The sequence below is a fragment of the Buteo buteo genome, chromosome 2, assembly GCF_964188355.1.
Source record: "Buteo buteo chromosome 2, bButBut1.hap1.1, whole genome shotgun sequence".
Taxonomy (NCBI): domain Eukaryota; kingdom Metazoa; phylum Chordata; class Aves; order Accipitriformes; family Accipitridae; genus Buteo; species Buteo buteo.
The window spans coordinates 38,848,966-38,874,804 of record NC_134172.1 but is presented as its reverse complement, the minus strand read 5'-3'; the positions used below and the strand labels follow the sequence as shown (position 1 = coordinate 38,874,804).

At 42.2% G+C, this 25,839-nt stretch overlaps 1 protein-coding gene across 6 annotated transcripts in view; it reads right to left on the bottom strand.

The window, feature by feature from the left end:
• Positions 1 to 25,839, bottom strand: part of CREB5 (cAMP responsive element binding protein 5) — a 260,402-nt gene that overhangs the window by 218,801 nt on the left and 15,762 nt on the right. Inside the window, exon 1 of one of the 6 annotated variants that reach the window (XM_075051489.1) lies at positions 25,010 to 25,093. The exons of the other annotated variants lie outside the window; for them this stretch is intronic. The gene's annotated coding sequence lies outside the window, so the exon portion shown is untranslated. Of the gene's footprint in view, positions 1 to 25,009; positions 25,094 to 25,839 lie in introns of those variants that run through there. 6 annotated transcript variants of the gene reach the window in all.

The window sequence follows — 25,839 nt, the reverse complement described above, 5'->3', positions numbered from 1 at the left end:
TCACTTTTTAAAACCACAATTCATTGCTTCCTATTATGAGGAATATCTTTACCACACTTCCACTTGTTACAAAGGCTTTATTTTCAGAAGAGTTGCTACCATCCTCTGCAAGCAATAAATACACGATTAACCTGAACATCAGCTAGACCTGTACATAAAGCAATTATTTTCAGTGCCCTAAGTTCTCAAAAATTAACCCAAACTTTTGGATAGTAACTTTTTAATTAAAATTTATTCTGGTGGACAGCATTAACCTGATGGGATATTTTCCTACTTGTGACTTAAAAAAAAAAGAAAAAAAAGTCAGCAAAGCACCCTTTGCCTGACTCCACTGAGTCCCACAAGCAGCATCCAGAAGTGAAGAATTTCTCTTTTTATTTGCCCTTTAACCTCCACAAGGACACTACCCCCGAAAGTTGATAATTAGCATCAACTGCTTTTCTTGATGTGGACATCTCTACCAACATCTGGCCTGAGACAAGTGATTTATTGCACCAAATACAATCAGGTGTCAAGAAAGACCCTAACTCAGGACTAACCTATCCATCTACACAACGCTAGAACTGAAATAACTAAAATTGTACCTAATTCACTCCTTTAAGATTATTCATATCCTGTTTTGATTTAACTTACAGCTACGTTAAACTGAAATAGGATACTCATAATCAGAAATGAAAAGAGTATGTTCACATAAAGGCTTATACTAAAATAACTAAAGGTGTTAAATTACTTCTAATTTCAGTTATTTCAGTTCCAGACTGTGCATAGACAAGCTCTTCAGAGGTGAAGCAATAAAAATGCTCTGAATTACATTATCCTGTCTGAAAGAAACAAGCAGCGGAGAGATAACTGACTAAACAAACCAACCCCCGCAAAAACAAAACCTCCAGCTAAGTTCAATTTTTAAATCCACCTCTATTTATGGGATGTGACCCTGGGATGTTGTCTTTCCTGAAGACCTTTTCACAGAAAGAAAGAAAAGAAAAGAAAAAGAAAAAGCATAAGAAAAAGAAAAGAAAAAAAAAAGCTACGTGTGGATAATGAAAGGCTTTATGTGATATCTCAATTACTCCTGCAACTGAAGCACTGCCAAAGGTTTCTGTTACCCCTTTCTCCCCTCCTCGGGGGAGAGCGACAACTGCATTTTCAATAGCAGAACAACGGATGAGACTGAGTTAAAGAAAACAAGAGAGTAACAATTCTGGTCCCAAGTGTCCAAGTGAAATTCAAAACATTACCAGGAATTATTTGGGGTTTGTTTTCTTACTGAGTATTGCAAGTCTAAGACTTCCCTCCCTGCCCTGAGCTTGAGCTTTAGTCCCTAAATCCATCAGTGCATGCTCTGATAAAAGTTAAATGATTCTCAAGGTTATCTAAATAGATAAGCATGGTCTAAGCACCAAAATAACATACTCAATGAGGACTAGAATCCTGAGCGTCGGGATGGACTCCAGGAAAACATGGACTTGGGTTATATTCTCAGTACTTGGAAAAGGTGTCAGATTCAATGTCTAGCTGTTTACCACAAACGTACAAACAACTGCTGGTTCCCACGAGAATCACTCTTTGCAGACACTAAACTTTAAAAAAAAAAAAAAAAAAAGTACTAATCCAGAACAGCTATATCATGTGTGCCCTCCAGGATACTGTCTAGCACAACTTGACCCATATAATATGTCACCAGATAGTACAATGCCCTAAAGACAAATTGCACCATGCAGAATTTGTATTTACATGTGATGCTATCAGCACAGTTGAGACTGTAGTACTATTGACTCTGTTAAAACAGTAAATGAGTGAAAGAAGCTGCCTACTGACTACAATTTTTGAGAGGCTGTCCAGTGCTTTGCTATCTTATGGCAGTAATTCAAGCTTTATGCTTAAATGTTGACCAGAAACAAGCAGCTGAAAGTCTGGGCTGTGAGTGTGAACCTCCTGCATCCCCCATTTCTGCTGAACTCCACCAGAGCTGTGGATGCACAATGCAGGATCTCACCCCAAGTTTGCAGCAGGATGGGAGCTCTCAGCAACAGGGGTGTTTTGGTTGTGCACAGCACAGTTTGCATAGCATCGTTTTCAAGGTGCAGGCGTGCATCTCCCATCCTTCACTTCAGGATACAGACAGTCGTACACAGCCTCTGGCACACAGTTCGCTTCACACGGCTTGTGTGTGTTGCTGGGCCACACAACCCACGTCTCATTTTTCCACAGTGCGTGCAGGTGGCTCAGCATACATGAAGGAAGTAATGCAACCCATGGCAACATTTCAACTTCACCTAATAAAAATAAATCACAGCAACCTTTCCATCTAAATTAAGGTGCTTATTAACCTCTGGGATCTTAAAAATTCAAGTTACACTCGTGCACCTTTCATAGTTCTACATATGACTGCCACAATTAATGCACATGAAGAGTATCACGCAAATCTGTAATGACTGAAAAGTTAAAAAATTGCTCGGGCCTGAATTTTTTACTTCTGTTATCAATAGCTTAATTTATTGCAACTTCGTGACCTCTTTGAAGAAAGAAACAAGGATTATAAATATAAGCGAGCACTAATATTGATATGTCAGCATTAGTTCTGATATTATTAACAATAGGCATGAGTGCATTATGCAGCAGAAAAGGGGGCTGAATTTTAATAGACATGTTAACAACATCTGTCAGCATTTATTGCCCTATTGTGACCATGTAAAGAGCCTTATTGGCAGAATGTGTAAGTGAGGAAATCTGCTACACTGTAGCACTGAAATATCACTCTGCTTAGGAGAAGTTACGGTATTCTAATTAGAAAAATAAATAAACAAAAATACAGAATAAATATAGAAAGACTTCTCCAAGCCATGTCACATGGAAGAGAAACAAGTAAGTTCTGCAGCAAGCCAGGATTTTCTTCTATTCCTTGATTTCTGCATAAGATACTTCTAAACATTTTTAATTATAATTAATAAAACTGAAGCCCACAGTGAGGAATGCAAGAACATAACACAGAAATAACAAGCAAACAAAAAAAATAAAACCACCCTCAGAACACAGCAACAAACTACATCCTCTCTCAACAGCATCCAAAGAGAAGTAACCCACGTCCTCAGGCTCCTCAAGAAGATTTTGCAGAGCCCCATGATCATCCTTTCTGAATCAGAAAAATAGTTCTAACATCTAACACCAAGAAAGCACACTCCTTTCTGTCTCTCTCTCTCCCCCTTTTTAAACTCAGCAGTAATCTTACTGCCATACTGGTAAAAACATCAAGCAGGCTTGTTTCCTGTTTCAATGTTATTCTTGAAGTGGGCTGCAGTAAGAATCTGATTTTCATTGGGCTATTATTATTTGCAGCTGCGTGACCTTTTTAACCCTCTTTTAAAAGTGACATTTCAGCCTTCAACCTCAAGCTGTCTAAATGTTGCAAGGTTTTCAGTCCTCTGATTAACAGTGAAAAAGAACCGATAGGGAGGTGTATACTACAATGTGTCTAATACAGGTCAGTGCACCCATCCTGCCATTTGCACAAGTGAGTAATTACACTTTTATAAGCAACCTGTTTGTTGAAATTAATCACCTGGACACATGCTTGCAAGACAGGTTTCTTCAGTCTGGTGTGACCAAGGTCACTGAGATTTCCCAATACAAGTACAAAATACACAGTCACTAGCGTTAGCAGCAGTATGCAGAGACATGAGCAATAAATGAGGCATCACTTATTTTTTAGGGTCATGGCCACAATGTATAAAAAGTGAGAGGAGATGTGGTCATGCTGCACTGGTGAATATTAAAGAATCCCATCAGCGTATGCAGCATTTTAAATGGCTAGTCTTAGCTATTCAGTACAGCACTATTTATAGATAATTACAGTGTTATTACAAATGCTATTGACTTGTTGGTTTTGGAAGTGTAGTACATGCAGGGTTAATGCCTAGGGTTGTTCCCAATATGTCCTTGCATAAGCAAAGCCAATTTTAAGTATCGTTGCACTGAAATGGTGCATGGTGTTTTTTGTCAGCATAGGCTGTTCAGTAGAAGCGGTTGTTTTCTGAAACTACCATCATGCTTTCCACATGCACGCATACAGGGCTCATTATCACAGCCCTGCCTGTTTCGGCTGCTACAACGAAGGGTCTGTCAGCATTTCCATTAGAAACCCCCTCGTTTCAGGATTAAAGCATTTCCAAATGGTTCTGGATGCTGGAAAGCAATTTGTGTCTGGAGTCCCCAAGAAGGACTTTAATATGATACACATTTGAGCTGGGGCTCGAGCCCTCACTGGTACTCCAGTGAAGTTTTTGTGATTGCATTTCTGACATTTATATGTGGAAAAACACTCAGCTTGGGCCTTTATTCATTTGTTTTAAAAGAAGAGAGCCCCATAAATCTTTAGGCAGAGCCGAGTGCTCTCAAAGAGCGGTTGATGTGTGAATTGCCTCAACAGCAAGCAGCCTTCGGTCCTTTCCCCGTGGCTGGCAGGCAGCACTACTGCCCAGCAGCAAGCCCCCTCTGTGTGGCACAGGATGGGGGGGGCTGCCTCGCTAGTAATTAGCCCCTTGCCACCTGTGAAGTCGCTGGCCACTGGCATCCTTCAGGATTGTTTGCAAATGGAGTACCAAAAAGATGCTTGCTTCACGCTGCCAAACACCTCAGTTCTTTTTACACAGCCACAGAGTTTGCTCACTGCCTGTCGGAACAAAATCCAGTGCTGGGAAGGCTCCCCAGCAGTCCTAAGGTTTTGTCCCATCTCCCTCTTCCAGGTATACCCATTCACCTCCAAATCAGTGGAGGGAGAAGAGTTTTTGCTCCCCCACTCAGCATTTGGCTGCTAAAACCCACTGTTTCTGTTATCGAGGAAAGCCAAATAGCTGCCTCCCTCCTTTCTTCTGCTTATGCAGAGCTGCTTTCTTCTCAAGAAAGAGCAAGCAGAACTGGGGATAACTAAAAAAAGAAGGGGCAAAGTTATGAAATTTCAAAGTTTGTAAAACTCTGGATTGAAGGAGGGGGGAAATAAGGGGAAGAAGAACCCCAAAGGGTCTGGGGACAAGGGAGCCACCTGTGGAAATGGAAAAGAGAAAGAAAGTGGAAGTGAGGACTGCAAACCACTGAGGACTATGCTGATGAAGAGGAAGGGAGTAAAAGGATACCTCTGAAAAAGAAACTCAAAATAGAAAGCAGATGACCTACTCTTTCCCATGTAGCAGCAGCATGAGAGCCCAACACTATATGCTATCCACACAAGGGAAGAGTATTTGGTAGAGGGCACAATTCGTCCTCTATTCTAGATGAGCTATATCTCAAGCCCAGTGAAAATGCACTAGTTTAAATGATTACACTCGTTGCGCTCTCTATTTCAGTCTAGGAAACCCATCATGGATTTACTTGGTATACAGCAAAATGATTTACTGTTTTACAGAAAAGACCATGGGGTTATTAAGCACAGGCAATAGAAGACAAAAAAAAGGAGGGAAATAGGACAACAGGGGTGGAGAGAGAATTAAAAAAAAAAAAAAAAACAACCAAAAACCCCCCAGCACTTTTGAAAACAGTTCATGAAAGTTATCTCAGCACAGAAATATTCTATAGGAGAAATCAGATCTTTATAGGGAAAGATGGCTATTACTTCAACTCTGGAAAAACACTTTGAGGAATAATGTGGTTATTTTGCACTCTGCAATTGGCCAAACAGGGCCAGCCTGACCTGGAAGCGGCCCAGGCTTGTAGCTCTGCAACTGTCCCCCGCTGATGGCATTTGCAGAACAACCCTAATACCTGCTCTCCCTAGTTACAAGTCTAAAATGACGCGAGAGACCAGACTGTAACCTTGCTGACAGCACAGAGGTTTGCTCAACAGAACACGCAACAGCAGCAGCACAAGCTGTAGCAATATAACCACAAAGTCAAGCAATGCAAGGAAAAGGCACTATTTGACAATGAACATTTCGTACACCGGCAGACAGAAACAACACCTGTATCACTTCTCCATTTTTCCTACGTGCAGTTTTTCTGCTAGCTTTTCAGTGCTGGAAATTCAACAGCTAACCCAGACCTCCTGAAGTAAAACCAGTACCTGGGTCTATGGACTTAACATGCCAAATGTGAGGGAGAATGTCAAGTGTCTACGGGTAGTCAAACAGCATCAGAATTCCATGTTTATCTCAACATGAATGAACACTGTCCTTGCTCTGTATCATCAGGCATTCAACTTGAGTGTTCATGTTAGAAGGCTAAGTTAGACTTGAGGGTCTTGGGAGGAAGGAAGGGAAGGGAAAGGGAAGGAGGAAGGGAAGAAAGGAGGAAGGGAAGAAAGGAGGAAGGGAAGAAAGGAGGAAGGGAAGAAAGGAGGAAGGGAAGAAAGGAGGAAGGGAAGAAAGGAGGAAGGGCTACGTTAAAGCAGGATTCAAACAGATGCTTTAAATACTCTGCTACAAAAGGACTCTCCACTATCTATCCCAAAAGCTTCAACACTCAGACTTCTTTGATTGGATGCATGTACGTGGTGATAATATCTGCCCTTACTTAAGTCACTGTCCATCTCACAAACTGTTCTGCACAAAGGGAGGTGGGGGAACTGCAAAACAACTGCAGTAACACAAGTGACAGGAATCTTGCTTCAAGAGACTACCACTAAGATCTAGCATTTTAAAGCAAAAACATATTTGCTCTGTTCTTTATGAGCAAGTCTCAGCTTCTCCCTGTTTGGGACGCAGTCCCTTGGGGCACAGAATATGCATACAGAAGTTAAAACCACCATTAGCTGAAATCAATATTTACTACCAAACTCTTGAAAGATTTAAAGGAGAAGATACATGCAGAGAACACCATTCCAGGCTCTTACAGTCATTATTAACATGGACCTAATAGCACCCACTCTCTCACTACTGATTTTTAGTAGGTTACACACTTAACAGCACTATGGTGCAATATTTGATGCCCCACCAAATTGCTAATAACATAAGAACAGTCCCATTAAAATTGTGTCTACAGTTATTTTCCAGGCAAAGGGATAAAAAAGAACAGAAGGTGCTTAGTATGTCAGATGGTCTACCCCAATTTTCACCTGTCTCCTAAAGGTTAATACTACTGAGGTGGGTCCTCTGTCTTCTACAAACCCCTTCACAAACACAGCCCCATTCCCAGAGCAGTAGAAGTCTCTATGCTTCATGTCAGTGGTTCCTATGCCAAGACCATTATCATGGGTGTATGAAAGAAAAACAAAAAGTCTTCAGATCATCTTCACAAGTTAAGATGCTTCATCATGTCTATTGCTGTGAAACAAAAAAAAAACTACTTCAAGGAAAAAAAATCAAGCGTTATGCACTGGAGAAGATCTCCAGGAAGCCTGCAAAGGGCAGAAAAGGCAACTGCAACTGTGGCGAGAGATGAAGCCCATGAAGCAGAGGGTGTCAATGATGAACTCCCAGTAACATCTGGCAAATAAGCTAATCTTTTGGGACTTTCCAATGTTGGCAGATAAGTGTGTTGTCCGTCCTTTCAAAGGCTGACCTCATTTCTATCCTTGGGTTAATGGCATGCAAAGCTCTCTGCTACACTTACTTTTTTCACTCTTCCCCCCACCCCCAACAGTTATTATTAAACACCAAACCACTTTGCCTATTGTCGTAGTTTGCATACAATTTAATTAAGAGTTTTCCCTCCAGGAATAATATTGACGAAAGGTTTTGAAGGGTTGTTTTGTTTTTTAAGTGTACTGTAACTGCAGTATGCTAATTGCTTTGGTTTATGATACACAAATAGATAAAAGTATTCACCTACCTTGCATGCAAATAAACACTTGGATTTCCAAAGCAAAGGAAGAAAAAAAAAGAGAGCATAAAAGATATCCTGGGGGAAACAACAACACAAGGCTGCTTAGCTGACTTTCATACCAGAAGCAGTTAGGGGCTTTAACACAAGCTTTGAAAATTCTGCCAGCCCAAATTTTCCTTCTGGTTTATTATATAAAGTAATCACTAAACCAGAACTCTGCAAACCAACTTTATACATTTTATGGAAACGACTCTGCAATTCTGTATATTTAAAATAATTTTAAATTAAGGCCAATCTCGCTTTTTACTTTTTTTTGTTTTATAGTTAACATACAAGACAGCTTAAGACTTTCATTACATAGAAAAATGAGGCCATTAATAACTTAGCTACAAGCCATTAATTATTAACTTTCACCAATTTTTAATTACAATTTTTAAAGATTTTTTTTTTTATTGGGAACTTCTCTTTCTTCAAAATGACCAAAAAACCCTGAATCAAACCTTCAACCTTCACTGTTCTTAGTATAAGATAAAATCCTCCGGGGTAACAAATCTCTGCTGAGAACACTGGCAGCCTGCACGTCCCCTCAGGCAGTACTCAGCATTAGAAAGTCTTAGACATTAAAAACTGTTCTTTTCAGCCCTGACAAATCAAGGGCAGGCTGATTTGCAGCACTTTAAACTTTGTATGTGCAAAGCTACTGGCAATCTCCAATACATACACCTTACCTTTAGGCACCTACTTTCTCATCATCATATAACAAGTTCTACTAACAGCAGGTTAACGACCTATTTGGTGTGAGTTTCATTTGGATTTAGGCTTATCCATATGTTTTTTAGGAATACAAAGATGGAGTCATCCTACTGTTGAAATACCTTCATTAAAATAAGAGGGTTTGAGTTTTGGAACCAGGCTAAAAAGCTGTTTCCAAATAATCCTTACTATTTGCACTGAATATAGCACAGCACAATTGGACTTTAAAAGGGCAGTATGCAAGTAAAGCAGTAAGCAAGGCTTTGCTTGAACTAACTAGTAACTCAGAAAAAAAGATACACTTAGAGAAGCTGCAGATACTAAACCAAGAGTTTCTTTATTTTGGTGGCCCACTTATACATTACAACCAGCTCCTTCTGGAGACTTTTTGTCAGACTGGAGGCTTTCATCTTATCAAAACAATTAAAACTATGGACCAGAAGAACAATTCACAAAAGTTAATGAAAGCCTTTGGGGGGGCAGGTATGTTAGCCTCAGTCTCCTGGAGTACCTGAAGCGACATCAGTAATCACGGGACACATCCCGTGCAGGTACCACTGACAAATGATGCCCTGCTGCAGGCAGAGCCCTCCCCAGGGCTCCTAAATCAGAAGCCACTACTGAGGCCTGGAGCCAAAAATGCCAGGAGAAGCAAGTGATGCGGGGGGCAGCCAGGCTCAGAGCCGAAGCCCCCTCCTCTCCCACCATTACACAGGCCAGCGGCACAGAGTCCCCCGCAACACCGAAGCACTCCTTCCAGCTCGCATCGGAGCGAAGGCTGAGGACCGTCTGCCCTGGCAATTCTGGTATCTGACTTGGAAAGTGCACAGGACGGCCCACAAACTGCTTGGCAGACACGCAGAACAAAACAAAGAACCCAACCATTTTGCGCTGCTCCCCCCGCCCTGCCGCAGACCCCCCAGCTCGGCTCTGGCGTCTCCCTCTGCCCTGGATGCGTCCGCAACCCTCGGGTCAAGCTTCTCGACCATTACAGGACTGGACCCAAGAGACGGGCTAACTTTGATGAGAATCCAACACAGGCCTTCAAAGACTGTTGTACAAATACGTGCCTGCTCCGAGCACAAAAGCGGTGATCCCCATCTTCCCTGCGGGGAGGGGAAGGCGGGAGTGCCCCAGAGGTACTCGGCTCCCTCCAGCCCCCAGCACTAACAAACGACACCCTACAAATGCATTTGACGCACGCGAGAGACAAACGCAAGCCTGCCTCCCTCTCCATACCCCAGAACAGCAGTCCAAACATCAGCACCTCAGCGGAGCCCCAGGACAGGCAGGGAGGTGCCGATGCCCGGGGCTGGGGCTGCCCTGGCTGCCCTGCTCCCTGGCTGGGGACGTGGGATGGGTCCTGCCCTGACACCCCAGGAGCCCCCAGGGAGCCCCCAGCTCCCGCGGTGCCTGACATATGGCTTCCCTGGTGGTCTCTGTTGGAGGGTTATACAGCCCAAGGCACTTACTTATGGGGAGGCTGCTCAGGTGCTGGTCCCTTGGGAGCACCCCCATGCCAAAGCCGCCTAGGGTTGGACCCGGGGCTCTGCAGCAAACGCAGGCAGGTACAGCTTGTCTACTTCCATTTAAACAGACCTCAAGCCTTACCTCAAGGAACGAGACTTGGGATGCGGAGGTAAAGGGACATAAATGCTCCGCTGCCAGTTGACAAGCAGGGGACACCTGAGGTGGGTTGCCACTCTGCTCTCGACCGACAGAGCTGTCGCAAAGCAAACTGCTACCAGTGGTTGAGCAGGGGGATGAGTCTGCTTTCCAGAATCAATTGAAACAGCACCCAACATCAGGCAAATGCACATGCAAGCTATAGAAAACCCTCCCGGGAGCAGATAGACAGCAGAGACACCTGCTCGGCAGAAGCTGAGGAGAGCTCTGTGCTGCAGGAGTGAGCCTGCATACCTGCATGCACGTGCGTGCAAATCTGTGGGGTCGGCGGGAGTGTGCAAAGGGACACTTCTTTCCCTCCTAATGGGCTGCAAGTACCTCTCAGCAATACAAAAGTCTCCAGAACTCTTCTCAGAAGACCGCTGTATCACATGAAAAAATTCAGCCTTTCTGGCTGATGGATTATTGCCTCCGTTAAGGAAGCAGTACATCAAAATGAAACAATTCCCAGCCAGTGACTAGCCACAAATTTCTGGCAGTGACCAATCCATAACTACAAACAAGAATATTAAGAATTGACACATATGAAAAAAAATATTACTTTTCCTAAAAAGAAGGAGGCAAAGTAAGGAGTAATTCTCCATAGGCTGTACATTCACAATCTGCGAACAACTCACAGCAACTTATAACATGCTGCAAATGTAAAGCGGTGAAATTCAAACATCTCTAAAAACCACAGATTTGTAACTTGCGCTTATGTAAATACACAGCTTTCAAACCTCAGCCATCCTGGCCATAGCTCTTCTGGGAAAAATGAGAAAATCTTGGCTGAGATTTTCAAGAGCAAGTAGTGATACTGAGCGCCTCCAGTTCTTAGGTGTCCAATCAGGAATACTTTAAAAGGCTTCATTTTCAACTCATGCTGCACACACCCTCTTCAAATCATATCCCTTTAGGGAATATTTATCTTAAAAAGTAAGTAAATAAGGAAAAGTCAGACATATACACATTATTTTGTTCATTCTTCTCTCAGTATTCTCTCTGACATGAAGACATAAAACTGTACCAAAATTATAGACAATACGCTAAAGAACACACATGTAAAGACTGATTTTTTTCTTTTTTCAACAGAGCTTAACGATGCCCAAAATCATAATTAACTGCAAGGACCTTTAAGTATCTTATATCTGTAGTTTCACCTGAAAAATCCTAGCTTACATGATCCATCCCAAGTCATGCAAAGTTGGTGGCAAAGCCAGCAAATAAATACATATAAATTTATAGTTACAATGTACTGCTTAACTACAAGATCATTATTTTGGGACTGGACTGCATAGATTGATCTGGCTTTTTGCATTTTTAATTAACATAATTTATCTCATTTTGAACTAGGGTGCAGAGAGTTATAAATAACGAATTCTTTGTATGAGAAGTTAAAATAGAATTTAAAAAAACTAAAAAGCTATCTCAATGTATAATTGCCTCAGTTTCTAAAAAAGAGGATTTCATATATAGGCTGTTTTTATGGTCTAGCAAGCATATGAATACATAATTCCTTTGTCCTCCCATTGTAGGAACAGAAGATCACTGAGATTTGTACCAGGACAAAAAGTGAAAAAATACCCTTATTTTGAAAGTAATCAGAATGTAAGCATTAACATTCCCTAACAGTATAGATACTATAACCCACTACACACACAAAAAAAAAAAAAAAAAAAAAAAAGGCGCCATGATCTTTGCATACAGAATCACAAATCACTAACGTTATTGTAATCTATATGCTACCTATGCTATAGAGGGAACATAATCACAAAACAAAGGTGTAATTGAGGTGGCAGAATTCCCGTGAAAGCAGATTTTACAGGTTAGTAATATCAGTGACTGCATCCAATAAAGGGATTACAAGTGCGGACTTCAGTGTCTGGAACTGCAGAGCACTTTTTGAAAGACACTTTCATCCTAAGCGCTTGACAGACCCTCTCGGTGCACTGTCTGTCTCCGATCAGGCACCTGAGGAGGGTCAGGAGTTCTCAGAAAGCCTATTACGGTAGGATACTTCTTTCCAAGTATATGCTAGCCATATGAAGGCCATTAGGTCTATATACTCTAGATGTCATAATGTTGCATCACATACTATCCAATATTTTTACAGGTAAGGCTAGGTTTTCTTCACAGAGCGAGCTATTTATATGAACAGTTTTGGATACTGACTAATGCTTTTGCATTTATCAATGCCACAAATAGCTTTTTGAATATTAATACCATTTGATTTTCTTTCAGGACAGTTAGTGGCAATTATAAATAGGTTCTACTATCTTCTCCTGTCAAAACAGACAAAGAAAATGCTTAACACCCATTTTGGCTGGATCATCCAAATAATACGATTCTTTGCATAATTCTGCAGAATATAAAATTTTTGGAGAGCATCAAGAACAAATGGCATTACCATGAATCCCCTTCCAAGGACTACCATCCACCTCCTCTAGCAGAATCCTGTGCTACACTTCCCTCCTTCTCCCCTCGTGTTCTCCTTTCTTACATACTATCTTGGTCTCACGTGAAGAAGCCTCCGACCTTGGACCGTTCATTTGGCATTTACATAAACAACTTTTTATTTCATGCATTTTCGTATTACTTCATAGCATGCATGTGGCTCTAGTACACAGTGTCTTGTGAATTTTTTGTTGTTATGGTGTTTAACAAAATGAGGTCCTTCTCCAAGGCACTTTGATGCTACACCAACACCTTTGGTATTGTCTTGGCTGTAGACCTAAGAAGTTAGCTCTTTTATGTAGGCAATGGTAACAAAAAAAGCAGCAAAATATCCCTACTCAGGAGAGAACATCTGGGCTAACTAACCAATCTAAAATACAAAGATCTCTCCTGGTGTCACTTCACGAATAACAAAAAAAGGTATGTTGAGATACAGGCTGTATCTTCTATTTGAAGTTAACCTGGAAAAAAATTCACTGAGCATTACCTCGGCAGTAACAAATATAGAAGAGCAGAGATAAATACATCGAAAGCATATTTCCTTTAAATTAATTCTTTGTGAGGAGTATGCACATGTTCTTGCTTCTAGCACCAATGCTTAGCTCTTTAAGTAGACTCTACATTTCCCTTCATAGATTTCAATCTTAGGTGTATAAGGGAGCAAATGAATCACTTTGGTAGGTAAGTATCAGAGCAAAGGAAAAGAAAAAATTTCAGTCATTGTGGTCCTTCACACTAACAAGAAACTTTAGGAATGTACTTCATTTTTTCAAGCAAGTTCTTTCTATCTTCTTTTCTTAACGGCCTTCTCTGGCAAACTCATTCCCATTCTCCTCTTTTCCTACTGAAAAAGAAAAGGGAAAAGAAACTGAAACCACAGTGAAAAATATATTTTAGGGAGAATGTTTGTGTGACAGAGTTTGGGGAAGAATTATGGAAATATTTGGGTTTCATCCTCAATGCAGTCTCTAGGCAATTTTATCATTCTAGATCAGCTCTTTTGTTCACGCACATGACACAACTGACAACAAAATCCATTTTGCAGGAGTTGACAGGGCAACATTAGTAAGCCCATCACAACTTTCAGACAGAGAACACAGTCCTGCGACTCAAGGAGTGAAACCTCATAGCGGTGAAGATCGCCATTTCAAGATGTGTTAGAGAGGTCAAGCCCATTTCACTACTGGATATGACTCTATATTTGGGGGATGGGGAGGAAGCAAAGAAAATCACACTACATATATGCTGGCAAAAAATCCCTTCTTTCCTTCATCCATTTTCACAAAGCTTGTATAACTTGTGCTTTTTGATGGAAGGCTTTAATTGTGTGATAAATCATAGTTGGTAAACCAATTATTTCTAATTTAAATCAAATCCCTTTTGAAGGGCTTTACCAGAACAGTTCTGCCTGCAGATCACCAGTAAGCAAGCCTGTATAGCAAGACTAGTTCAGGTACTTGGTGATAGACCATGAATGTGAAAACGCATATCCACCATGGACTGTGATTTTACAGTAACTTTTAAAAAAGCATGGCTAGAATATTGCAAGACTACTCATTTTGGTGTGTGAAAATCCCTTTGGTGTTTTCCAGTTAATAAGGATGAAAGGAGAAGGAAAAAAAAAAAAAAAAGAACAGAACACGGGAAAAAATTATAGGGCTGCATAGGCAGCCTTGAAGAAACATGGATTGAACAACCTTTGAAGTGCCCAATTCTAAAATGAGATCATATGAGAAATTTTTAAAGCAATAAAAGTGAAGCCTCAGAAACAAGTGTAAGTTACAGCCTCAAGTGCTTTATCACAGCTTCATGAACCCTCTTCCATAAACCCTAGTTGTTTTAAAAGTTTATTTACTTCAAGGCAAAAATGGAACTGATTGTGGGGGCATGAAAGGGAGGGATCTATAGTTTCGCAGCGGTGTGTTGATAAATAAGGCCTGCATCTCATGACATCAAAATCATTACAGAAGGAGAATTGTCTCCTGCCAGCCTGCAAGGAAGCATTTTCCACTCAGGGATAAGTGCTTCTTACATGCTTCTTCAAGAAAACTCCTGCCCTCTGGAGAGCAAAGCCTTCAATTTAACAACATGCTTATAGGTATGTAAAATCACAAACTAACTTATAAGTCTGTTGCCTCAAAAAGTTATGCCTGGGCTAATGGTACAGCTCTGCTCTGCCACACAAAATACCTGAGCTGATTCTGACGGAATGTGCCTGTTTACACGGCACAGTGCAGAGCTGGGCAGAGATAACTAGCTCACATCGTGGAATATCAGCACAACATTGCTCTTGAGCTAATCGGCCGTGTCTTTCAGTGCGGCTAACTAATCCATACACAAAACTGTGCTGATGTGTATACACATACTGCTTCCAGATAGAAATCTGCCCACCCACGCTAATCTGAAAGGTTTCTGTTTTGTATGACGCACACATAATCAACCTGACTTTAAGCATCCTCAGCATCTCCATCTCAGTCAATCATCCCAGACTTCCTCCATAATCAATGGAGAGATAGGCACATGAGCACTATCCACTTGACATGGACATCCATATCGGGAAGAGAGGAATCAGCTAGAATTGCAAATTTCCCTCTACCGACTCTGAAAGAAGCCTGGAGGATTAGCTCAGACATCATGTAGATGCCTGTATGTGGTCAGAAAAACCCATTCCTCCACACCCAAAGTTACCACAGCTGTCTGAGCTAGGATAATGCTGGCTGCCTGCCTGTACAGTGCCTTTAAACCTATGGATGGCAGCACACTGAAAAAAAAACCCACATGACACTGTTGCTATTCATATTCTTAAGGCAGAAATTAGAGAGAAAGTGATAGGTTAAGAAAGTGTCCAAGATGCATCCCCCTTTTTTTTTTTTTTTTTGCAAGTAGATTGTGTTTTGCTGCCACCAGAGCAGAAGGCTGGCTCCAATCTCCACACTTCATTCACGTGGCACCTCCTGCCTCCAGGACCAGCTGGAATTAGCAAGAGGAAATATCCCACACCATCCCAGGGGAAAGGAGTGCTTCGCCCTGCATACGATGACCTGCCTGATCATGTAAGAACAGCTCTCCAGCTGAGTACGTGCAGACCTCCCTTAGGTGGAAACCAACTGTGATGCAGGACCCCGAGCAGGGTGGGGTATCTCATGCTATGGGGACAATTCAGCACAGAGACTAAGCCACTGAAAAAAAGGTGTGTTTTCTCATCCTTCTTTCCCCAAAATCCATCTGTATTCAAATAATAGCTGTAAAAGATATCACTTTAGGTATCGATTGAGTTTGTATGCTACTGCATACAGAAGTTACTTTTAAATAGATTTAAATTATAATGTTATCAATATAACTTGTGTTGGGAAGCTGTAACAAATCCGTAGCACTTAATTTCTGTTTCCAACCTTGTGGTTTGGCTGCCACCAGGTTCTTTAAGACCCAAATTTTGTACCCTATACATGCAACTATTTGTTATGTAGTTTTAAAGTAACCCGCAGGAGCCCTGGGAAGAAATACAGCTAGGCAGCTGGAGGGAAGAAATTGTTCAGCTCTGAGACTTGCTCAGAGCCATTTAGAGATCTGTCCCGATTTTACAAATGAGATAAGAAGTACAGATTTTAAAATTATACAAATGCTGAACCATTTGTTTTGGAAGATTTAGGAAAATGAAGCCTTTAAATTCAATTCTTCAAGTTATAAAAGACTCCATCTGGGGCAGTTGTTATGGTAGGTTGACTTCATCCTCTAAGGCAACTTTCCCTCTCTATGCCTAAGCCCTGTAACACCCTGCAAGCCCCAAGGGCACCCCTGCAGCAGTCTTCAGAGAAAGAAAGACAGAGAGAGAAAGTTGTCCTTGGATTTATTTAGCGAGAAGGAGGCCAAATCTGAGACAGGGAAAAAGGTTTGCATAGAGTCAGAGCTCTCGTGGATTTGTAAAATCATCCACGCACATGGAATGTATTGAACCTTGAACCTAAACTAAGGTCAAGCAAGTTTAGGACTCGATACAGATGTTTCACAGAACTCTGGTAAATGAAGGTGAATGTTACTGTTAAAGCTAGAGAAAAAAACAAGCTATAAAAATGGTTGGTCGATTGTTTATTTTTCTTTTCAGTCCATTGTCGAGTTTACTTTGTCCCCCTTAAGCCCAGCACTGGTATTTCCTGCATCTGGGTGATGACAGCAATCTCTTATACACCACATAAAACAGATTTAGAAGTTTGAAAGCCACTCCTGGCCTGGTTTCTCCCCGGAAATATATCCCTCCAGCACAACAGAATATTTGCATTTTCCTCATTTGTCTTTAATTTATAAAAATACTAATTTCCCTCTGGTGTAAAAAAAAAAAAAAAAAATTCATTGTAAGTGAAGTACCAACCCCTTCATAACCAGTGAGAGAGCTTTTGAACCAAGATTACTTTTTTAAAATCAAGTTACAGAACAATATAACTGAGAAAGAGAAGTCCCTCAAGAAAAATTAACATAATGACTTTTAAAAAAAGATACTATGATCACTTGTTTTTAGCCAATTACTTTTCCTCCCTGCGCATGAATGTGTTTGAAACGGTGCTCAGAAAAGGGGCCAAGACCTTCCAAGCGTTCAATGCCATGACAGAGTGTAGGCCAATATGGAAGAAATCCCCTTTCCAAGCAAGTTCTGACTAATGGCGATAATATTATTGGCTCTGAATCTGGAATGAGTCTCAAGATTTGGCAAATGCAGGAGAAATGCAAGTTTGGAAATAATTTGGAAAAGTTAAAAACTTTTAGGAGATCCACAGTAAAATAATGCTGTAATAACAATAGTAAGCACTTCTCAGTTGCAAAGAGCTTAGCATAAATAAGCTTTCAAAATCAGTAAGTACAGAGGTGGTATTTTCTCTGTTCTACCAACAGGGCACATGAGCAAAGGGACCTCCGGGGAGAGACGGCATCAGTATCAGAACAAATTAAAACAAGAGATGATGGGCCATGAAGTCTTGCGTTCAGAAGAGATAAAAGCGAGACAGGCTTCAAGGCTAAAAATTTAAGGATGGACAAGTTTGCAGAGAAGACAGGAGTAGTATCAGTATTTTTGGTCTTCCCAAGCTAACTACATGAGTAAGGGGGTTGCAGGATTAGCACACCTGCTTCTGTAAATCAGCTTTAAAGCTGGTTACTTGCTTTGTTTTCTCCGTGTTCCTGCTGAAGTCCCAGGAATCCTGGTTCCAGTTCCCCACTGGTTTGCACCTTGGGTAATCATTAGTGCCTCGATTCATCAAAGCGCTCGACTGCATGCTTAAGTTTCACCACGCACAAGCGCTCTCAATTATCCATGGGTGGTTGAACCAGATTCAGTGGATTAACTATGCTACAGACAGAGAAACACTGTACCTGGTGCTACACAGAACCTGTGAGGTCCTGGCAGGGCTCTGAGGTCAGGCTGGTGGTTCAAATGCCGCTCCTGCTTGAGCTATTATCATGAGACCAATGCAGACTAGTTTGCACCGTATCAAATTTACCGCTGTAGGACTCAGAGCACCAGGAAACATAGTCCAAAGACATCCGAGTAGCTCTGCCACAGCCAGGTCTGCATCGGCGTGGTTCACCATGGGTCATGCAGACCTGGACTGCCCTGAGCTAAATCAGCACAGCACCCCTGCACCAGGCCATCCAGGGCACACCCAGTACGTCGGGTACCCCCATGCACCTGTAGGCCAGGAGATGAAGAGCAGTTGATTCCCATTGACTTTATTAAAACTGCCCACAAGTTCAGAAGGTTAAAGAGGAATTACGTAGCATTTTGCATTGACAAAAGTAGCAGGCTATTTTTTATTTTTTAAACGTTTCACTTTAGAAACAGAATCCTCTAGCATCAATAACGGGCACCCAACATACTGAAAACATGGCAGTAACCAGCCTAGTGGGATATTTGCAAAGCAGAGAGTTTAAAACAAAGACACATGCAGCTTTTAGAAACAGAGAGTACTGGCAACATGAAGGGATTCAGACTAGCAAAAAAGTTAAATTTTCAGACAAAATGCACTGCACAGTCATAGGAGCAAGATCTAAATATTTATGAGTTTTTAAAAGCTTTACTACTTCATTGTCCCATCGTTCTCCCAGCCAAACAGTGAAGAGTATAGGGAAGAAATAGACAAAAAAGTGAATGAGAAGATTATGTTTAAAGTGCTGGAAATATTGGATAAAATCATAAATTGTGTACAGTGAGTTCTGTGACCTCAAATAAAATGTTACTGTAGAAAATAGATTCAACTTGATGACATGAGACATTAAGAAGGAATAGATGTTTGCATTAGAGAACGAAGAATGTGGCCATCCACTTCAAGTTTAGAGAGACAAAAATCATTATTTAGGGCAAGAGCATTTGTAGAACGATCAATAGAAGGAAACAAATTTAACACAAGGTAAATATCTGCAAACAACACAGGCAGCTGAATTACACAGGGAAAGGATCAAAACAATGACAAGTTCTAGTGAAGATTAAGTACGTAGAGACACGTTTGAAGAATTTAGAGGGCAGAACAAAGACAGACTAACTGAGATTGCTGGCACACTGATCCCATGCACAGGATCTGGAAAGCATCAGGAAAGGCTGAATGAAAAAAAAAATGCACAGACTATGGACAACTGTGGGAAACAGAACTGCTTTATATACTAATGCCGCAGTAATCCCAGGGAGGGGGTCAAGTGAGTAGTTCATGTAGTTGCATGGGCAGTGATTGAGGACAGAAAAATTCCCTATAAGAGGAGAATATATGACACGTAACTTAAGCAAAGACTGTCTCTGTACAAATACTATACAAGAAAACTATCAGCTATATCTGCAACTGTGCCACTAGATTAAACAACTAGCTATATTCCAGCTGGGTTGTGGAGCCAGCTGCAACACGATCACTGCAGTTGTGATGAGCAGCAATATTAGATGGGAGAAATGTGACCAAGTGCTGGTTATGCACGGTGCTGCCAGTAAGAACATCATGAAGCAAAAGATGCTATCATTTGGCATTTATAGTAGATGACTCACAGGAGTACCACCCACCGCTGGGCAACGGGGCAGAGCAAGACACTGATTTGAATGCAATACAACACCACAACTCCTTCATTTAATATCCTGAGGATGAATAGTCACTGTGGGTCACGCAGTGCTCTGGCTGAACACATAGGTTAAGTTTCAAAGACAAGAGCACCTAGAAAACAAGGTAGAGCCAAGGAAAAACAAGCTAAAATGCAGAGGTTTTTATGCTTTAGGAAAGCTGCTGAATCCAGCAACCCTGCAAAAAGGCACTGTACTTGTAGAAACTAGTAAAGACTCGATCAGCTGCCTTAGCAAAAAAGAGAAATAAAAAAAAATCAGAGGATATACACCAATTCAAAAATGCTGAGAAAAAAGGCATAGCAAAGAGTTCAAAACCCATTAGCACCAGCTGAGGCAATGCTACCAAGATACATCCCGGGCATCTTTGTTTATGGTGATAAAAGTAGGTCTGGCACATTGCCACATCTATTGGTTACCAAATAGAAACACCAAGGGCACCAGCCTTGCCTACTGTAAATTGGACCAGACACGAGAAGAGACTCATGTCTTAGTGTTGCTCTTATTGTAGAAGAAGATGTTAAGGAAGAGGCATTTTGGGACTGTAAGAACTGGTTTCAGTTATTCGCAAACACAAGTGGAGTAGGAGGCTGAAAACTGGTAAGCTGAAATGGAAAAGCAATATGACTTCCTGCTTTGGACATGGGGACTCAATGCTAAATCCTAAGAAATCCAAAACCTCCAAGAAACACCCAGACACAAGTGGGTAGAGTATTTGACCATCGTTCCAGATTTGATATGCATCAGCAATGTGATGCTTGCACTTAGTTAATATCCAGCAATGCACAGGGGGTGGGGGATGGCGGGGAGCCTGGAAGTTAAAGCCCGGAGAGTGAAAATAGGCAAAGGCGGCTGTGAGATACCAGCTTTAAGGCACTGAGGAGCAGCCAGAGCAAAAACTTAAACAGGGAAGCCCAGGAACAAAGCTAGCCACCCAAAGACTTCTGTTAGTATTGCCTAGCAGATACATTTTAAAAAAAAAAAAAAAAAAAAAGAAAGAGTATGTCAAATTGAGAAGGATCTAGCAGCTAAGATGGACTAGAGCAATCCCAGCAGTTCAATCCCAAGGCGTGAATGGGTGCCTGGTCACCAGTCATAAGTAAGCAACAACCCAGCCTCCCCAGATAAACAAAAAAAAACCCCAAACCCACCTGTGAGATCACCCAAGTGACTACAGCTCATGCATACATTTTATGTGCACCTGGATTTAATGACAGCCAAAGCTGCAGGACTCCTGTAAATAGTTATTCTCACTAAAAGTAGCTTCTCTTAGCAACACTGTGTCCACTCACGTTAATGCCCAGAATATTGTACATGAAATACCCACATGCTCTGTAGTGGCCACTGCCCCTTCACAGCAGGAGCCTCTTTCCTGTTTCCCAGAAGTATGTTTTGTATTAAAGGGGAGAGCTATAAAACAAGAGGTTTTCTCTCACAGTTGTCCTTGTTGTGGCCAAATGTGTTACCATCATAGACCGACTAGTAACTGGGAAATCAATGACAAATACTGCAACTGTTGCTCTCCTGCACGTATTGTACTCTATGTACTTGTTTACATACTGTACTTGTTGGTACTCATTTGTTTACATACTTTTGTATGTAAACAAATCTATTTCCTATAGTAAAATTGCTAATTATACCTTTTCTTGTGCATTGCTAGAACATAAAGTTTCTTACATGTGTCATTTTAAGGGTCCTGCACTCTACTGGGAGGTATCACTACGCAGTGCCTGTGTTACTGGTGTGTACGGTAGTACATGCCGTGAAAAGAAAACTATGCAGAACAACTAAATAGTCACCTATAAAAGCACTCACTACAATTGCATAAAGTTTTTCATAGACAGAAATCTGGCCTACAGCAGCCGTACATAGGTCCAAAGCCAATACCTTTCACCAACTGAGCGCTTACAGCCCCAGCTGACCACAGTGAGAGTGGTGTATGCAGTACACAGTACCTTCAATTTTCAATCATGTGCCCAGCTTCACTGTGAAGTCTCGCATTCAGAGCTAACAAATTTCCATGTATACTGAGTAAATAACATTACCAAAAGTACATACATGCATATGCATAATCTGCTACAATGTCAGATACATATTCCATGTTCAAACTGGGCGTAGTAATAAAATATGCAGAAGTACTTCACTAAAAAAATTAAACTCCCCTTGTCTCACTAGGAAAAATTTTCCATCATTTTCAGCATGGGCCAGCTGTTAGGATTGTAATTAGACTAAAATGTAGATGCTACATGCTTCAGAACAGCAGTAATGCAAACGCCAGCACTGCAGTTGTAGGCTGACACCGGTGAGCCCTCTTTGCAGGAAGCCAGGACTGTACCTCGCTGGAGGTCCTTCAGAGAAAAGCTTCCAACACGGAGCAAGTGGGTGGTGGATTTACAAACTACAATCTCTTGACATGAGTGAGTAACGTGACTTTACACTGGTGAAGAATATGACCTCCTCTCTATTTCACATATTTCTCCCTCCCTCTTCTACAGAGCTGAACCCTGCAAGCAGACTGGAGTAACTGCAACAGGTAATTACAAGTTATTATTGTTGCTTTAGAGTGTGCAGCTATTCAGTAAACTAGCATGTGATATTAACTAAACCTATTCATTTGAAGAACACAAGAATCAGCCTCAAAGTAGCAATTAACAAATTATTCCTAACAGGTGTCACTTTAAAAGTAAGTCAGGCTATCATTTTTTTCTAATTCACCAGTAAAACACAGGCTTCTTCCATACGATAAACACAATTTAAGCAGATGGTATGTTTTCAAAAGGCACGAGACTTATACTTCAATAAATCAGTGTTGTTGGATGTGAAGCCTTACACTGATAGTCAGCAGAAATTGCGGAGCGTCTCCTTAAGATTTAGGAATGATTTACTACGATGCTGAGAAAGCAAGCCCAGGATCTAAATCTTGCCGATTAAACTCCATACAATCCCGGGGGGGGGAACAAAACAAAACAAAAAAAACCCAGAGCTCTTGTTTGTCTATACAAAATGAACACTGACACCTCTGATGCTCTGTTTTTTCAAAGAGCAGCAAGCTATCACAAAAATATTGGGATCCCTGTTAATGTATGCAGCGTTTTTAATGCCCCATGGCAGAAACACATTAATTCATTGCCTTTTAATCTCGATCTTGCAAACTCTCGGTTCCCTGCACAGCTCCCCTGCTCTTCAGAGAGATTTACACACGTCTGACTTCGAGTCCCTTGAGTTATTGCACACTTGCATATATGAAACAAGCCGACAGCTTAAAGATTTTGCTTGAGACCAAACACTGCTGCAGAGAGCACAGACGGAACGGATGTAAAATTTACGCAGGAGAAAACCGCTCCGAGGTCCTAAAATTAACTCAATAGCTTGCTTTACAAGCCACATTTCACTGGGTTTCGGGTTTGTTGTTGCTGGGGTTTTTTTTTTGTCCCCGAGAGCTTTTTCGCAGCAGGCAACGTTCGCCTCCGAAACGGCGTGGATCGATTTTTGCGCGTGTGCTCGCCCATGCACCGCGGGCGCGCCCGCAGCCCCCCGGCAGCGAGCGAAGCCGCCCCTCCGCCTGCGCGGCCACCGCCGCTGCGCGGGCGGGGCCGGCGGAGCCCCGCCCCCGGCCCCGCCCCGCGGCCCCGCCCGCGGCCCCGCCGCCAGGCGCGGGCTGGCAGCAGCCTCTGCTGGCGAGCGGGCGCAGGGAGGCGGCCCGGCCCGGCCCGGCCCGGCAGCTGCGCCCGTGTTTAAGGCCGAGTCGGGCTACCCGAACCGCGGCCGAGCGTCTTCGCGCCTGGGGGGAGTTACCCGGCCTGAAGGTACTGGCAAAAGCACGCTCGCCGTGGCGGGGAGCAGGACTTCGCTTCGAAGTGCTAGGATTTTCTTTCTTCTGACCGTTCAGAAAAGGACGACGCCAGAAGTTCCCCTAGGTTTCCAAACTCCCGCCTCAAGAAACCTGTAAAAAGCAACCAAAACCCACGTTCAGCGATGTGAAGCGCGGGCAGATGCGCAGAGCCTGCAGTCACTCTTAAAAAGCCCCGACAGCAAAGACGACAAACCCGGACTTCACTGGGTAGACTGCAACAGTTTGGCTTGGTTCGGTTTGGTTTTGTACATAAACCACACAACTGAGAAGAAAAGCCCTCACACAGAGGAAGAGAAGATGCGCTCCTATCAGTTTGAGGCGGAAAACAGCGCTGGAGCCCACTGGAAGTTGCTGGAAAGCAAACCCAATCCCTAACACCAACATACTCACTTGCTGTCTTAATTTGCTGGTAAAAGAGTTGCTGAGTAAAGCTCATTTTCCAATTGATGTGATTAGTATAAACAATTTTAGCCTTCATTAACCACTATGTTTAGTTTTTCATGAGAGTATTTTTCCTAGCCTTTGGAAAGGCAGAAATTACAAGCATCTTAGAGCAGAGTCCCAGCACAACAGCAGAAACAGCAGCAATCTGATTTAATACCACGCCAATTTACTGCAAGATTTTTTTATCCAGCTGGCACAGGAGAATCACCTAACCTGAATAATTTATTCCATAAGAAAGCACAATCACTACACAACCAGGTAAAGAGAACATTAAAAAATTAAATGCGCTTAATCATCTTGAAAGTAAATTTGTTCTAATAGGCAAAAAGTTAAAAGTATAAACAAAAGTATTGTACTGTAAATAGTGCAACAATGTTTACAGCCGGAAAAGAACTTGTCTTTTGACACAAAACACCTTCACTGACTTACTGATTGATCTGAACTCGCTTTTCCCTTTGCTTTGAAATTAAAGCCAACGTTGTTTTGGAGTATTCTTTTCACGATAAGAAAACCTACCTTATCTTATGGCAAATGAACTTTATCCTGGAGATGTGGGAAGGGCTGAGAACATCACTGATTAGGAAATACCACATTTCCGCACTTTCACCCTTCTTCCAATTCACCTGGGGCCGTTTCCTCCGAATTTTTTTCAGCAGCCTTAAGAGACAGAGCACAGGAGGCTACCAGAAGACGCTGCTCTAGGAGCACAGAGCTGCTCTCCTTGTGAGCATGGCCTGCCAGAAAGGAAAATCCCATCTATCTTCCAAACTGGGTCCAGCTCATGGAGAAGGAATATCCACCCACCCACCACAACTCCTACCACCACTGAATACCTCCAGAAACCTGCAAACACCCCTTCTGCTCTAGTAAGCTGGTGTTTCCTGTTAGAAACACTGTAGCACACCATGTTTAGAAACAATTTTGATGACCCTAGATTTGGGGGAATTCCCTGATATACATGCCACAGCTTGTGCTTATGCAGGGAGCCCAGGCAGACCACTTACCGAGAATGTTACAAGAAAGGGCAGGGCAAGGGATTTGCCCTCCCCCTATCCAGCAGGTACCAGTGAAGGGAGGACAGATGCATCCTCCTCAGTAGGAGTCAAATGTGTGGCAAGAGCTAGCACAGCCCAAACCCTTCATGAAGAGCCTCAGCTCCCAGCAGGTCCCAGCTTTCTGCTCCAGCTGATGCAAACGGAGCACGTGGTCAACCACTACCTGAAAAAACCATACCCACAGTGACAAGCAAGCTCCCAGCTAGGCCAAGCAGACCTCTTGTTTCCATGTTTGAAGCAAAACTTACAATGAAAGCAAAAATTTTGGACAGAAAGCCCTGTAGCGGCTCTTTCTTGGTCTCCTCATAGGTACACGTGGAGGGGAGGCAGTGAGTTGTGAGTTTCTCAACTGCTACCAGATTCGTAGCTGTAACTTCACCTGCATAAAGTTGACCATCACACAGGTACCTTATAGGAAATCTAAAATGCATTTATATTTAACTAAATTCGCCCACCAGGCTACGCACAAACAAAAGTTAACAGTCAAGAGAATTCATCTTCTCGGTCACCATACCCACAAGGATTCACTGGCCCTTTTCCTTTTTTCTTTTAACTCCTCTAAACTTCTTTGACCTTTACTTACCACTCCAAGTACTCACTCTCTCTGTATTTATAGCTTCACAGTCTTCTGCACTTAATAAGGGGTTTGGTAGTTCAGCAGAGAGACTTTACAGCCACCAGATTGGGGGCTGGACGCAAAGGTGGGTGCCACCTAGAACTTGGCTAAGGGAACTGCCAAGCAGGAGTTTGGTTTTAAGTGACAGCTTGCCCATCATGCA